Source organism: Buteo buteo, chromosome Z (assembly GCF_964188355.1).
Source record: "Buteo buteo chromosome Z, bButBut1.hap1.1, whole genome shotgun sequence".
NCBI lineage: Eukaryota > Metazoa > Chordata > Aves > Accipitriformes > Accipitridae > Buteo > Buteo buteo.
In genome coordinates, this window is record NC_134204.1 from 75,792,688 (window position 1) to 75,809,529 (window position 16,842).

Genomic DNA, 16,842 nt, shown 5'->3' on the forward strand with positions numbered 1-16,842 from the left:
TAGCTGATGAGGTCAAGGGGTCTGTTCCTCCACTCCACTGGCATTAAACAAATAGCTTTCTCTTCTTTTTCATTGTAGCCCTTACTCTGCCCACCCTGTGAAGGCAGCACAAAGGAACTACAAGAACATTTGCAAACAAATGCTGCAAATATTATGTGTGGGTTTGTAAACACAAGCAGTGATTCAACCCTAAATGGCAGCAGATAGTAGCAGGCAACCAGGCCTTCAATTATTAACTAACAAGGCTGAGCTGACCCCAAGTCTTTCCTCTGTGCTTACGTGAGTGAGAGAGGGGGCATTTCACTGAGTGTGCAGCATCAGCCTGATCGGAAAGCGGTGTTGTGGCAGCCGGCCAGCAGAGCACTTGCAAGGGTGCAGCAGCTGCGTTTCGGGATTATGTGGGCTTTGCTCTCGTGGACATGGGCAAAGCCTTGAGATGTCTCCATCACCCTGGCTCACTCTTCCTTGGTGGGGAACTGGATCCGTACCTACATGTCTGTTTCCATCTGTGATGACCCAGAGCATCCTGTCCCTCTATTCCAGAAAGACACGGGAGGGTTTCCCGCAGCTCCCCTGTGCACTGAACACTTGGGGGCCAGGTCTGAGATACCCCACAGTGTCTCTGGTGGAACGAGAAATGAGATGGTGGGGTGAATCCCATCCTTACAACATGGTTTCCAGGCTGGAGGTCAGCCCCTGCCTTTAGTATCCCTGAGATACAATGCTGAAGTTCAAGAGGAGCCAACTGCACAGAGCACCCCAGGAAAAACCTGTGTTCTGCTGAGGGAAAAGTGGTGCCTAGGGAAAACGTGTGCCAGCTCTGATACCTGGTATCCCTACCTCTCCCCATCACAGCTTGCCTTTGTACTCCTGCATTCATGCTAAAAAGGGTGGACACCAAAATCTCCCTCTGCCATCTGACACCCGCTTCTTTCTTGGTGTAGCCCTGCCACGAAAAGCTGTATCAGAGATAACTAATCCCTACCAAGACCAGGGGAGGTTTGTGGGAGCTAGGTGAAAAAGGGGGCACAGCAGCCCCAGGGAACAGAAGCAGAGCATGTCTCCAAGGGACTTGAGAGCAGGCTGCATCCACACTCCTCTACTTTCCTTCTTTTTCCCCATTTTCTTTATTTTATTTTACTTTATTTTTAGCTTGCTTAATAAGTACAAACTTAAAAGTAGAGAAATGGAAGTAAAAGCCTGGCTTGAGTCCTGGCACTAGGGATTGGAGCCCCTCCAGCATCTGAAAGGTAGGTGTACAGCAGAAGTCCAGCTTCAGCTGGACGCCTTTGCTCACTGCTAACCTAATATTTTGGATTTAAATTTTTTTTTTTTCTTTTTCCAGGCTCCCTGTCTATAAGCTCTGTTCAGACATGGGGATCAGAGATGAGGCACAGAGGACAGAGATGTTTGGCACCTAACTACACCAGGTCTGTCTGTGACAAAGGGTGGCTGCAGAGCCACAGTGGAGATGCAGCCAGTGTTGGAGTTGAGTGTTGGAGCTGAGAGCAAGCTTACTAAGGAGGTGTGTAAGCCTGAAAAATGCATGTGCTTGTGGTAACATACACAAGAACTGGATTCCTAGACTGCTTATTAATTAAACCTGGAGACCAGGAAGATTATTGTAATAGGAGTTATGTTTAATGAAGGAGGTGCGTACTCTGAGCGAAGAGTGCATCTCTCGGTGCCTGACATCATTCCTATATTTTCACATATCTGGAAGGAATTTCTCCCTATAAACACACACCTATGATTTTTTTTGTCCTGCATATTCATCACCAGATAACCTCATTGACTCTAAAGGAGTGTCACCTGGAATGAATTTTCCTGTGCCTTAGAAGAATATATTGTGCGTGTGCGTACATTATTTAAATGGCAGCACTAAGAAAACAGCATGAAATGTATTCATCAGCCTGACTGCCAGAGGTGTTGCACACCTGCAGGTCCCATTTAAGGCCAGTGGAAAGTGGAGACTGAGAGGCATCTCCGCTTTAGCATTCTGAGGACTGAATAATTTATTAGGATGTTATTGAAGGTTTTTAATGGTGCAATCAAATCATTATAAGCAAAAAGCTACAAAATCAAATTCAGAACAATGAAAGCATCAGTTCATTAATGGAACAGTTCCAGCCATCTGGCATTCATATGTTCTGCATTGGGGCTGTTATTGTGCAGACATAAATGACCCAATCTTACCTTCAAGCAAGAGCTTTCATTAACTAAATATATCCAAATTCTTTACTGTTCAGCTAATATTACAGGTCCTATCCTGTGTTTTGGAATGTGCTTTTTTTCAGTTTTGTTTGGTTAAATCTTCAGTCTCACATCACTTCTCTTTTGGGGACATGCGTGTTCCCCATCCCACTGTGGACACAGCACCTCTTGGAAGAGTTTTAGTGGTTTGTGGTGCCAAAGCTGTGGAAGAGAGAGAAGGGGCAAATTATAGTTCAGGGAAAATAACAACACTTAGACACTAGTGATAAATACTGTCACTCAAATGAAATGCAATGCTAATGTAGGACTGAGTTTTTCACTCGCCATTATTTTTTTAAATGGTAGCTCCAGCAATTCTTCAAATATCTGACATTTAAACAGGCCAAACTGATGTGCAAAGTTATATACAGTACAGAGGCATCCATCAGACTTCTTCCAAGCAATTATTTTTTTTTTAAATCCTGTAAATGAGTAACGCATTCAATGTATTGGTGGGAAAATATAATTCAGTTCCAGTTGAAAGGGCACAGACAGGATAAATTATCTATTCTAGGTGCTTTCTGTTAGCTAATGATCTCTGCTGGGGCAGGATTTTACATTCGCTGGACCTCACAGCCACAGCCAGAGGAGCAGGTGCTGGAGAGGTGTGTTAAAGCAGCTGCTTTACCCCACCAGCTGCTGCTGCACTTGCTGGGGTAAAGTTTTCCCTTGTCTCCCTGTATCCTCATGAGAAGGGGGTTTTCACTCCTTTCGTGGCAGACTGGGGCCCTGCGCTTGATGAAGAGACAAATCAGAGCAACGCTGACCTTCCAGTCATCCCTCGACACCCTACAAACAAGTGCCGTTTCTTAGAGAACCTGGAAACCAAAATGTCCGGGCGGCTACTTGAGCTTCTAGGCATCTTGTGTAAATGCACAGCTTCCCCAAAAGAGCAGCAGTGACCCAGCCGCACCTCGGAGCCGAAGGACAGATGCCACATGGGGCTGTTCAGCGCTGCTGCCCTCCCACGGGAGATGCACGTTCCCAGCCTCCCTCCCCCGCTTTCCCCACATGGAACCTGCAGCCATCCTCATCTCTGTCCCTACCCCAAAATTCATAGTTCCCCCTGGCTGTCTCACATCCCCCACTGCAGTGAAGCTGCAATAGTCAGCTTCCCAGCCTCCCCCCCTAAAAGGCAGCCTCCTGCCCCCATGACCCCCCCACCAAGCACCATACGCTTCACACAGCCATCAACTCTTGTGTGCTCCAGCACCTGATGCTACGTGGGTCATAAGATTATTAAGAGTAAAGCTGAGGCTTATGGTCCTGTATGAGTTATTACTGGATTTGTCACTCATGCAATGAACTCCTTTGTCCCTCTAACAGTAATTTGCCCAAAGCATCTTACAAACCCTGCCACAACCATCTCAGGGCAGCTTGGAAGGTGCAAGTACCAGGACAAACCCAAAGCCCCTTTCACAAAGAGCCGATGCACTGGTCACTTGGACAGATGCTGCTCTTGTTTCTGGCATTAGGCTACTCTAAATAGCCTGATTTGACCCAGATCTTGCCACAGAGACTATGGGGAACAACCATCTCCTCTGCTTTTGTGGGTACATCCCTAACACTCAATACGTTCAGGCACCCATGGACACCCGCTTTTCCTTCAGTCACAGCCCTGCAGTCCTGCTGTTAGGGGCTGGGCACAGGCAGAAAGCCATGAAAAGCCAAAGCTTAGCTTGCAGGAGCAGTACAGTCTTGTTAGCTTTTCAGCAACCAGCTATGCCGCAGAAGGATTAGGATGAGCTCAGGTCCGAGCAGCATGAGGCCAAGACAGGGAGAGAGAGACTGCATGGAAAAAGCTACTTTCTGCCTTGAGAGTCTTCCAGGTTTTGGAGGAGTTCATGGTTCATAGGACGTTGTGCACTGCTGCTGTAAATACATAGCAGGAGGCCAGAGGAGACTGAACAAGGGCAGAAGCACTTGCAATGGAACAAAGATGTCGTGGCTTTACGGATAGGCCTGCTTTCTTTCTGTGGGAATTCTGAAGTGTCTGAAGTTGCTCTGGAAAACAGCATGTTTTCCGACTGTGGGTAATGTTGTCGTTTGCTCAAATTCCTCTGCATCCTGTTCTCAACAGATCCCTTATACGTGAGCACTGGGCTTAGGATAGTCCGTATATAACAAATGAGCAAAAAGTCAAACTCCACAGAGCACTTTATTCTGCATGCATTGCTGGAGCTATTCTTCATAACGCAACACATGCTTTACCAATGCACTACGGACGGTGGTGTTTTAGGAAATTGGAACATACTTAAAAGCTGATCAATAAAAATTGTACACTGAAAATCTTTTTCAAGTTCTCCAATTATTCCTATCTCAGATAATGCTGAAGCTTGCCTTTCCCCCTCCCCCCCCACTAAGGTACTATTAATTGTGGTCTCATCTAACACTTCCTTCAAAGCATCCGCTGCACTGAAAGATTCGGCACATTTCCAACCTGAAATGAAATTATCCATTGTTAAAAGAACACAACAGTATGCTGCATAGAGCAATGACAGAGTGAAGAGACATCTTAACTGTAAATTCCTGAAATTTTATTTTTTAATTAAAAATACCAGAGGTACTTTCCAGGCCCAGACTGAAGAGGAATTAGATGTCTAACTTTTCTGGGTCTGTATGACTAATCTTGCAGACACGCAGTTGAAACTGTATGAATGCTGAGAATTAAATATAAATATATCAATATGTGTACATGTTAAGCATACTTATGATTTGAATCAATTCACAAAATTGAGCACATGGTTTGTTCTGGAAACAGGCATTTTTTCCAGACTGAAGGATGTGAAAACTACTTCCCTATCTAATACGATTCAGTACATCTGCGTGTGATTACATAAACACATTTCAGACCGCGAAGCAGCACAGCCAAGTCTCACAGAAGTTACATTCATTAAACTTTGTTGGACCATGTGATCTCCCCTGGACCTTCAATATTTGGCTGTTTCTAAGATTTGCTGAAGATTCCCTATACTTTCTAGTTATAGCAAGAGTGGTGGACTGAGAATTAATTATATTAGCCTTGAATAAATAACAAGTCACTGTTTCAGGGCTGAGCAAGCATGTCTGAAATCACTAACAGAAACCAAAGCAACTGAAAAAACATTGCTGCTTTAAGTACTTCAGGTCACTGAAGGTGGACTCAGAAATACTTTTTTTTAATGTGTGTCATCATTTTGCCTTCATACAATTCCATCTCATGCACAGATAGATCAGCCTTTCCCCATGAGCACAGGACTGCTATTTTCCTTCAAGCGTCACTAGCTAGAGTCACTACTGAGAAGGTCCTAACCAGCAAATCTGAGTAACCACACTAGGTAAGACATTTTTATGGAGGCTAGGCAGTGGTAATTCCCAATTTGCAGAGGCGATAGCTCTTCCCACCAAGCATCTTCATACCTACACCATCCCACTGAAACACACTCCTGCATGCTTGGGGTGATAGGTCTCACCACAGAGATGTAAGTCCTGTCAGCTCAACCTTCGCTTGAAGCTTTGATTATTTTAAAGTTAATTTTGGTTCTTATAGTGGTATCTGGGTAACTGGCTAAGCAAAGGACAGGAACTGTAGACATGTGCAGGCAGTTGCTGTCCCAAAAAAGCTGAGTAAAACCTGGTTTATCATGAAGCTACAGAAGAATAACATATTGCCATAGCACTGGAGGAATCATTTTTTACATTCTGAAGTGCTGATTTTCAACCAGTGCGTCATGCAGGTCATCCCATTTCTACCAGCAGGGAAGGACACGTGTGCAATTTGACCACACTGTTTCAAGCCTGCAGTTGTCCAACCTGGATGCAGCCTGCACATAGGTAGGAAACTATTAAGACCTCTCACAGTACTTAGTGTATGGGTGCTAAACCAAGGATTAAAGCTTGTAACAGAACATGCTTCTTGGTCACCCCTTGCAAACACTTGGTAGCTTGCTTTGGAAACAGGTAGAAGATGAAATCAAGCATTTTATGAAGTTAATGGCCTGCTGCGTACTCTACAAGACTTTTCAGCACTTTGAAGCCTAGTCTCTGTGTGAAATCGCAGTGCTGAGTACAAAAACAAGGTCCGGTGTTGCGTGGGGACAAAACATCTGTCTTCTTGAAATATATATACATACACATATATAATGATTTTTGATACACACAAAAAAGCGCCTTTGACTGCTTCCTAAAGGGAAAGAGCTCCTAACCAGCCATGACAGCAAGAAATCTGCTCACATGGATGCTGAAAACCTTTCTAATAACAATACCTGTGATACAGCAGATACTGTCAGTAGGTATGGAAGCCAGTGTCATCACTGTGTTGATGGCAGACAAGCAAAGATCTGACGTGAAGGGAACAATCTCTGCTGCTTTCTGGTTCCTTGGGAAATGCGAGTACTTGAAATGGGCTTGGTCTTTCATTACGGGCTTTTGCACTGCTGGAGGCATTGCCGGCTTGTATAGCTGTAAGTAATCTCTCTAGAAACCTGTCCGCAGGGGTTAGAAATGCCACTGAACAGTAAGTGCTGTGCACTGTCTTTTCACTCGATGCATGCACATGCAAAAGCGGCCTCTAGATGCTACTGCAATCCAACTAAACCAGACGATTTCACAGTAAAAACTGATGGGGGGGCGGGGGGGGGGACGGACGAAGAAGAATTTGAACCTGTTTTCGTATAGTAACATAACTCTTCCAAGTCTGGCAACGTACCCGTTGTGCAACCCTGCCCCGTTCCAACCATAAGGGTTTGGTGAACCTACAGATGGACTCTTCCTGCAACCGGGGCTCCCGAACGGTTTTGCCACCGCCGGCAGGAGGCCCGAACACTTTTTTGCAGGCGGAGAAAATTCGGTTGCTCCAGAAGCATCGGCCCGCCACCGCCGAGCGGCCTTTGCCCCGAAGCCCCCCAGCCTTCACCCTCGGTCACCTCCGCGGCCGGCCGAGCTCCGCAGCGAAGAGCGCGCAGCGGCCAAGCCCCGCGGCCGGCAGGAGAAGCGGGGAGGCTGCCGCTCCCTGCCCGCCGCCCCGCTCCCCGCCTTCCCCGCCGCTTCCCCCGCCGGGGGCCGCCGCCGGGGCAGGACCGGGGTCCCGCGGCGGCGGCGCGGGGCGCACCTGGGCCCCCGCCCGGCGGAGGCGGGCGGAGCGGGGGCGGAGGGAGCCCGTCCCTCCCCGTCCCTCCTTCCCTCCCTCTCTCCCTCCCTCCTTCCCTCCCATCCCTCCCTCTGTGCGCGCCGGCGGCGGCGCCGCGCTCCCTCCAGCCGCGCCCGCGCAGCCCCCGCAGGTAAGCGCCCCGCCGAGCCGAGCCGAGCCGAGCCGAGCCGAGCCGAGCCGAGCCGAGCCGAGCCGAGCCGAGCCGAGCCGAGCCGAGGGTCCCGCCGTCCCCGCCCGGGAGAGGGTGCCCGCTCCTCTTTCCCCGGGGGCTCCGCGTCCGTCGGGCCTCTTTTCCTCTTCTTTTGGGGTGTTTTCTTGAGCATTTCTTCAAAGTAGCGCTCACTGTCGCGGGTGTGCAGGAGCGTAAGGGGGGGGCGCGCGTTGGGAAGCGGCAGGGTCCGGCAAAGGGCGCGTTGGGGATGGGCTCCGAGGGGCTGTTGGCTGCTGTTCCTGCTGGACTAACATCTCTGGGGTTGGCCTGGAACAAGGAATGGACACTTGTTTGATCAGGGGGCACTGACAGTACTGCCACTGTTCACTTACTTAGGGCCTGTCCTGATTTCTTTTTTTTTCCTTCTTCTTCTGCCCCCCCCCCCCCCCCCCGCCCCTTTTCCGCGAAGTCTCTTTTGGTTTTATTTATACCAGGTTAAGGCAGTGGGAAAAGTCCTAGCTAAAAAAAATGGTCGCCACCTCTCTCTCCTGACTTCTTCAGTCCTTCGGACGAAGAGCCTTCTAAAGTCGGAGGGGAGCTGTGGCCGTGTGGCCGTGGTGTTTACAAAGGTAAAGAACAGGGAGAGGATGAATGACAAGCGTAAGGGTACGGAGGAGTATTGGAGAAAGACCGGGAGGGTGGGGAGCGGGAGGGAAGCTTTAGGACAAAAGCCGTTAGCAAACTGAAGTGAGAAGAGAGAGGTGGAACCAGAGGGACCAAGTTTCTTCCTCGCGCTCCTTTCTGCATGTTCTTTTTAAATAGCTCCACAATGGCACCCCCAACCCCCCACCATCCCCACCACCCCCAAAAAGCTGCTCCCTGCGGAAATGTGTGAAAAGTTTTCTGTATAGCCCTTTATCAGAAAAATGTTGGAACGTCTAAACCTTTTTTTCTTGTGGATTTCTCTGTGAAACAAGCTCACACCTTTCTGATTTCAGCTGGGTGTGAATAAATTAGAAGCTGCTCAAATCCCCCCTTCCTCTTTTTTTTTCTTCTTTGCTGCAAGTTGTTTGAAGATTCAAAATAGCTTGTGGGAGCCTCTGTAGGCAACCTGTGTTCCCCAAGTGCTGGGGAATTGGGGTAGCTTCAGTCTTTTACTACTAAAAACTGCTGCGACTCTCTCTTTTCAAAGAAAGTCTCTTGCATGCTAAGTCAGGTTTCATGTGGTTTACCATTTGGTCTAAAATGAGTCACTCTCAGGTCTAAGAATCATGTTTCTCTTTGGCAGCCAGGACTGTGCTATGCAGCCTGTTACTCTTGTGTGAGGATGGGGTATACTGTAGTGCTAAAATAGTATGTTCTGACAATTCCAGCAGTGGACTGAAGTGGTACTCTAGCATGCACAGGCATTAAGTGAAGTTCTGACCTGCAGCTTGCTAATACTGGCTGTAGGAGTGCCATATGTTTCTCCTTAACTGATATGTGCTCGGACTTACAAAGCAGCTTGATAGGCCTGTGGTTTACTGTTCTTTTTTATTAAATATTAACTACACAAATCAAATGCTGACTTTCTCCAGGAAAGATTGACACTGTCTCATCCTGTGCAGTTGTACCTGAACTGTGGTTGTTCTGGCTTTTAGGCTGCAAATAACTAAGGAATTGCTATTTAGGACTACTGGGAAAAACTGTTTCATGCTCATATGGTGTTGTCCTTATTACTCCCTATTACAGGTCACACTCGTTAGACCCTTGGTTGCTATAAACCTTGTTCTGAGAAGTTACCAGTAATGGTGCTGGTTGGAGACAGGAAAATACTGACTGGTGTCTGCTTTCTTCTCCTCCCCTCTTCAAAACAAATATTGAGGGTGGAAAGGTTAAACAGCTTTTGAGACAAAACACATGGGAAATGCAAAATTGAAGTAACACTACACTGTGTACCCAGCTTTAATATGTGAACTTAACATGTGAGTAACAGACAATCTTATCACTGTGTGCAAAGATACTTAGGGCTGCATGGTTTTCTTCAGTATCTCTGGAAGATTGTAACTAAAATATAATTCCTTCTCTGCTAAGAAATGGGAGAAAGTAAAAATCTGTCTTTAACTTGGTCTTGTAGTCAGTGTCACACAGTGAAACCATGTGGAGTATCCAGGAGGGGGTGTTGAAGAAAGTGTTTTGCTCCGGAGCTGAAACTTAGGTAGGACTTACATAGGGTTGGCTTTTACATTGCTGTGACGAGCCATTAGTAACACCTTAATGAACAGCTGATTGTTTCTCAGTAGCCTCTTCATATTGAGCTTGTTTTGTCTGATATTCAGAGGTTTAATCCAAAAGGCAAGTATTTCTTCAGAGTAGCCTTTGTTGTTGGGAGACCACCACCATCTTACCTCTGAGCACCCAGCAGTTTTGTGCATTTGCTCTCAGAGGTAAGCTGCCTCCTCCAGATGCCTGAAGAGGTGGCTTTGAGCACCTCTAGGTGGTGACCTGCCAGCGCTTGCTGAGCACTGTTACTGTGTCATTTGCTATGTAGGTGGCTTCTCTATTGTACAGGCTCAGGGGAAAAATGAGTGCAGCCCTGTTGCCAGCAGGGCTGGATGGGGAGCTCTCACAGCTGTTACTCATGGTCTTGGTGATGGTCCAAGGACACCTAGAAGAATTTGAGAACAGGAACAGGTTGTACTGTGAGGCTGTTGTGCTTTTCGTTATCATTTCCCCCCCCCAAACTGGAATTTGCTACATTCTTGGGATTTCACCCCTTTCATAAGGAAAAGTGCTTCTAATTTAAGGGATGCTTAATGGATTATTTGAACTGCAACTGCTATGAGTAGTGCAAGGGAAAAGAAGCACAGAGCTGTTTTACTGAAAAGATGGTAAAGCAAGCAATATTTGATCCCTTCAGGATCTTTAGTTTGTGGATTAGTTCTTTATATGTAGTGTATTTCACTGCTTCTTCCTTCACAATGGGTTATATTCTTTTTTTTTTTTTAACAGTTTAGTAGTATGAAAAGGAGACAAACTTTTTAAAAAGTAACCAGTATGGCTGTTAAAATATAAACAAAAACACAGGAGTTATCAAAAGGCAATGCTAATACCTGAAAAAACTATTTGCACTCTTTTTCCTTCCTCTGTCCTTTTCTTTAAGGTTGCTTTCTCCTCAGGTAAGGTCCCCATTTGAATTCCTAGGATTTAATGATAATTTGGAGGGAGAACACTGCCCACTGCTCTCCCGAAGGATCTGATCATGAGGGACTTGAGGTGGTAATGGTTTGAACTGGTAGTGATTATGTAGCATCTGATGTATGTTTTTGACTTTGCTTTTCCATGTGTCTCGAGGTGATACTGTAGAAATGTGACATTCCTCAGTGGTGTGGCATTAGGGCTGAACTTACACATTTTGTGTTTTCCCTGAGTTTCCTTCATAGCTAACTCAGAAGCTTAAGACTTCATCCATGGCCCATAGATGTCTATGGTGAAAGCTGTATCGGCATCAAACAGCTTTGGATCAGGCGCAGGGCTTATGTATTGCTTTGACAGAAATGCAAAATTATTCCCAGGGCAGAGGAAAGCTCTATTGAGGGAATAAGAGGTGCTGTTCTGCTTACATTTCAGGGGACCTGAATTTTGGTTTTCTTCATTTACCTTTCAAGCTTAGTTGCTTTAAAACAAGTAGAAGCATTGCTTGTGCATTCTTGCATCTTCATTCCTGTACTCAAGCAAATGAAGGTGAACACCTGAAGCAGGTCTGGTGCCTCGTTTTGATTTTTATTGAAGCTAGAGGAGAATTCTGAGAAGTGCCAGACTTTGTATATCCAGATCTCTCCTTCACTCATCCATTGCTGTTTCTTGACTGCCTGACACTCTTCCCCCACACCCAAGCTGATTAAAACCACACCTGGCTTGCAAAGGCTTGGCCATTGTTTGGCTGAAGGTTGCACTCTAGGATCAGTTTTCATTTTTTTAATGACTGGTGCCCTTATTCTTGAAAATGTAGTTTCTATTTGCACAGCATTTAGTACCGGTAAGGAAGAGAGCCTGTTTAGTCCCAGTCTGGTTAGTATATGTGCGTCCCTATCCCACATGGCAGCTCCATATCATTGCAGTTCTCTAACAAGCCCTTCAAAAAGACCTTTTGAGGTGGTTGAGGCATTGCATTTCTGTATAGAGGAACAATAGCTTTGCTCAGATCAGTGCAAAGTCTCCAGAATTTCCTGACAGGCACAGCCTGAAGTGGTTTGTTAAACACATTTTTCTCAGTCCTGCATCTACTTCCTACTGATCTGCCTGCTTCTTGACTCCTATCATGTAGGCAATTATGTTAGTGCACATAAACGGGTGAGCGCTGGCACATTTACCCCAGGGTAAAGAAGCATTGATTCTTAAAAAGAAAGTGAACCTTCTTCCTCTGCTTCTGGCAGGCAAAACCAGCCAGAGACTCGCATGGCTACTGTGGTTCAAGGAGTCTGGGTAAGGCAAGCATGCCCCTGCCAGCAGCACTGCTGGGGGGGGGAACCACGTCCTTCCTCCTCAGGACACTCCTGGGATGAATAGCCTGGACGGTGTCCTGGGCTGGAGCGTGCAGAGAGTGTTTTGCTTTCCAAAGACCTTGAAGGTTATTGCTGCTGGAGTTGGATGATGACCTGGCTGTCATTCCTGCTGGGGAAACGGGAGGTAAGTGTTGCCCCTCGCCGTTCCTCACTTGCGGATCGCAGCATGGTCTGCTGCTGAGGTGGTGGTAAATAGCATGGATCAGTGGCAGAAGAAATGCTTCTAGTTGCAAAAGTGGGAAGGCTGCATCTCCTTTAGGAGGAAACATGTTTTGAGGGCACAGGTACTGTATAGGTGAGAACTGTGTTACAGTTTTGTGCCAGCTGGATTATTTTTACTTTAAATTACTTTAACTTGAGAAGCATTGGAACGGCTTATTTTTTTTGGCTTCCATGTGGCATACTCTAGATAAAATTCAGAGATGCTTTCACCTTCTCTTTAAAAATACAAGGGTGCCAAGTATGGGAGCCTAATACTACCTTTCTGCTTTTGCTTCTGGCTGTAAGTAACAGGCAAGCATCTCCTGAAGTGGATTTTTGAAACTGCTGGAAAAAGTGCTGATGAGTTTGATAGTTGTGTATGATGAACTTCAACTCACTGTAATACACCAGCGTGAGGCCTGCACACCATTTAGCCATTTCTTTAGGAATTTACGTGCCACAATGACCTCCTGAGTAGGGTGAATTTTACAGGCACTCTCTAGACAGCACATCCGTTTCTTTGCCAGCTAGAAAATGTATTGCATACTGCAGTGCTTGCAGGAGCAAGCAAAAAAGCATTGGATTGACATCAAAGGCAAGATCTTTCTGTACAAAATGCTGGAGATTTTAAGAGTGGTAAAAATCTGGCAAAAGAAAAGCATACTGTTTTTCATTGTGAGCCCCTTTCCCTCCCTCCTCCCCCTCTTTAGGGCGTGTATGTCAAATACGACATGGTGCCAGTACATTATTTAAGGGAGCAGTTTGCAGAGACTTTTCTTAGATGTTCTTTGACCATTTGGGGATGATTGTTTTCAGCCTGGGTGGAAAAATGGATGTATAACTAGAGCAGAATAATTTTTTTTATTGTGAAGAAGTTAGCTGCAGCTCTGTTTAAATTGGAAAAAAGAAAAAGTGTTGGGTGAGTATTGCATGTTTACTGCACAGAGAAATTTATATCTTCTTTGGATGGGTGGCTGAATATTTAAGAGCACTGAGCTTAACAAGAACTCCAGCAAAGACGTACTGGTATCTGAGAAGTCAAGGGAGATGCTGTACAGGTCACATCTATTTGTTAGGTAGTTATACTTCGGGTTGGCCTTTATAGGAAAAGAGAAAGACTGCTAACCTCTCAGGAGGAAATAGCTATGTACCTTGCAGGCATGGCAAGTGTTGTTTTGTCTCTTGCAATGGGGCATTGGTAGAGGGTCTGTAGCCACTGGATTTCACTAAATGTTTTGTCACAGATAGTGCAATCTGCTTGTGACCTGTTGTGGACATCAGACCTGCAGGACAGTGTCCCGAAGCCTTGAGCAGGTGATGGAGCGAGGGAACCAGGGTGTTGCATAGCTGCAGCCTGTGAAGGGCAATGCACCTTTGCCTTCCCTTCCCATCCCCAGCCAGGCTACAGGTGTCACTGGGGTGCTGGTGCAGAAGGAAGACCAAGTTTCTTTGCTGCTCGTTTCCAAATCAACTTCGCTGGCAGTGAGCAACGTGGAAGAGCTGATCTTGCCCCGGGGATGCTGCTGGTGCGGCGGTCACTGTCCCTTGAGCTCGCAGTGCAGCAGCCCTGGGGGGTGGTGAGCACCTCTGCTCTCCTGCTGTTTTGGGGCCAGGAGAAGCAAATTGTCAAGCAGCGGTGCCAGCTACAGCTGCTGGCGGTCAACTGGCTGGCTGAAGGCAGGAGACCTTGTTGGGTTAATATCTCAAGCCAACACCCAGCTGTGTCGGGACGAGGTCACCTTGACCCTAGAAGAAGTTGCCTTGGACTGGGACAGACTGTGGTGGTAGTTATTGTGGTCTAGATACGGTATTCCTTTGGTTCCCGGTGTTTTTTCCAATCCTGTACTGTGCAGCTGCAATATCGCTTCTTGGGCCCTAGCACCTTTAAGATTTCGTTGTTATTTTATTAACCATTTTTGCAGTTCGTTTAACCAAAGAAGAAGTAGTAGCAAAGGCTGGCAGGGGTGCGTGTGTTTGCTTTCCTATCCAGGCATTTCTGAGCACTTTCATTGACAACCCAGCTAGTAGGAGCAAATTACACACTTTTTGTGTAGGTGCTGTCTGCATGCTTATTGTGACAGGTATGTTTTCAGTGATTCCCTGTAGAGATTGGGTCAGTAGTTTTACAGTCCTGAGACAAGCTGCGGTGGTAAGGTGTTGCTTGGTGTGGTAATGAAGCTGTAACGTAGGATGTAAAGGTGCAATTTGGCTACTTTGCCTCAGGCTGTGCTTACAGGATTAAACTTTGAAGTACATTTCCATAGTCTTGAACATATAAAACTAATTACTGAAGTACAAAAGCATTTGGGAAATTGGTAGGGGAATGTGCGATAGACCAGAATAGATTCAGACTGGTGACAATAAGCCTGTAAATCCCAAAGGAGAGTGCTGCACAGTAAATTCTGTATTAATACTGCATTGCATGTCATTTACTATTGCACTTGGAAGATGTCTTTGCAAATGTGTACACTGCTGAAGTGTCTGATTGGCAAGTGACTGGTACAGGAGAATAACTTAAATGTTCCCTGTGTCCGTGCCAAGAATGTCTCTGGGCACTCCTGTCTTGTAAGGAGGAATCAGCCAAGGTACTAAGAGCGTGTTGTCCTATATGTGATGGTAATGCCTAGAATGTGCTAGGAGTCACATTTGAGCATGTGTTTACCATCCGCATGATTGTTAGATTCGGTCGAGGAGTGCAGCTTTGGCTTTCGGTGAAGGATTCTTTTGGGCGTTCAGCTGTTTCTATCCATGTGTCCCCCCCACTTATGCTACGCTCTTGCAGACATAAGGCCAGTGCTCCAACAGGGTCACTGCTCCCTCATTCCTCTTGTCAAGGAAATGGGATTCACCTATTGTTTTCCTGAGCTGTTGCAGTGGGGTAACCAACTTCAGGCAAATTGATGTCTGGGTAGGTACCCAATGTTCAGGGAATACTGTCTGGAATGTGATGTGTTGTACTTGAAAGATACAATTATAAATGCCTGTCGAGTTTAGCCGTCTTTCCTTTTGCTGGCTGTCCCTCCCAAAATGTGGCAGACATGGAGAGCAGTGCTGTGGAGATGAGCCAGGGTGCCTTTGACCAGCCCTGAGCATGGCTTCTGCGCAGGGCTTTGGGAGTCATCCTGATGAGGCTGGCAACATGTCAGGTTCATTTTGCTCCTCCTAAAGCTTTGGATGGAACTGATGAAAATTTCACCTCAGAGCAGTGCATTTCCCAGTACAGAAACCTTGCAAACTAGAGAAGACTTTTCCAAATTAATCTGTTTGCTCCCCTAGTCTTTCAGCTTCTTTTTTATAGCAGTTGAAGTGTGCTATTTCAAATAGCCTATGCAAGTGAGACTGGAAGCTGTGAGACTTCACGGTATTACTGTGATCAGAGCAATTCTGGTAATTAGTGAAGAGACTTAAAACAGGTCTCTAGAATTATTGCAATTTTGCAAGCAGTTGATAGGAATAGCATAGCTTAGTGCCTGGTTCTCCAAGAAGTACGTACAGTATGTTTCTGTTCCCTGCCTGGGGTTGCTTAAGTTTCACACACAAAAGCATCCTAAGAGGTTCAGCCTCGAGAAAAAAATGCAGGGAGAGGCGTGCAAGCTGATGACAACCTGATGACAGGAGGGAATTACATGATTGTAGAACACATAAATGCCTTAAAACTAATATGCCTGAACAAACGCTTCTGCCGTGGTCCTGCATATTTCCATCCTCAGCATCTCCTCCACAAAGTCCCTTATGAACAGAAGCCTGTTGCCCAGATTTTAATGACAACATTCTGGTTGAGAGACTTGTTTACCGCTTTTTCAGTTCTCCTCTCTAAATTTTTCTTAATATGCCAGGAAGACTCTGTGAAGGGACCCTTGGTATGATTATTGTGGGAAAGCAGTTGCTTTTTCCTTCAGGAGAGTGGCACAAAACTGCAGGATTGAAGGCACACCCAGCTCCTTTGCGCTGCAGCATTGACAGGCATGTGGAGGAGAGAAAGAAAATACGGACTTTCCTTGGAGCTACCAAGATGAGGTTTCTCAATCGGTAGCAAACTCGAACACGAAGGTGCTGTGCATCCGCATCCCATAACTGGGCTGAAGTCATCGTGTGGCCCCCATCTCCCCCTGCCCATTCCGACTGTGGTTTGATGAATGTTCCCCCACCCAGACCCTGCAGTGGGGACTCTTGCTGGTGTAAGCTGCGTCTCCACTAAAGGGGGATGCCACTATGGCTATACTGGGAAACTTTGAGGATTTGGTTGGTTATATCGCTTTACTCTTTCCGGCTGGCAGTGTTGCCTGTTGGGTTAAGTGGAGCATCCTTGGGAGGCGGCTGCTGTGGGACCGAAGGCAGACGGGACCCAGCAGTGGCCTTACACAGCAGCTGACCCAGTAGCAGGCACTGGGTTTCTCCAAAATGGTGTCAGTTCTGTCGGCGCGCCATGATGCGTGTTTGTGTAAGGGTGGCCGACCTAGGAGAGGCTGTTCAGCAGTGGGAGAGACCAAAAATCAGACCCAGCATGCCTAAGTGGTCTTTGTCGGGGGTCAGAGGAGCTCTGCATGGGCCTTTAGCTTTGGTGT

At 46.6% G+C, this 16,842-nt stretch overlaps 1 protein-coding gene across 3 annotated transcripts in view; it reads left to right on the top strand.

Moving 5' to 3' along the window:
• Nucleotides 1-7,435: 7,435 nt before the first annotated feature.
• Nucleotides 7,436-16,842, top strand: part of LPAR1 (lysophosphatidic acid receptor 1) — a 73,123-nt gene continuing 63,716 nt past the window's right edge. The window contains exon 1 of one of the 3 annotated variants that reach the window (XM_075021140.1): nt 7,436-7,511. The gene's annotated coding sequence lies outside the window, so the exon portion shown is untranslated. Of the gene's footprint in view, nt 7,512-8,144; nt 8,162-13,070; nt 13,197-16,842 lie in introns of those variants that run through there. The other 2 variants (XM_075021143.1, XM_075021142.1) reach the window with 2 other exon arrangements.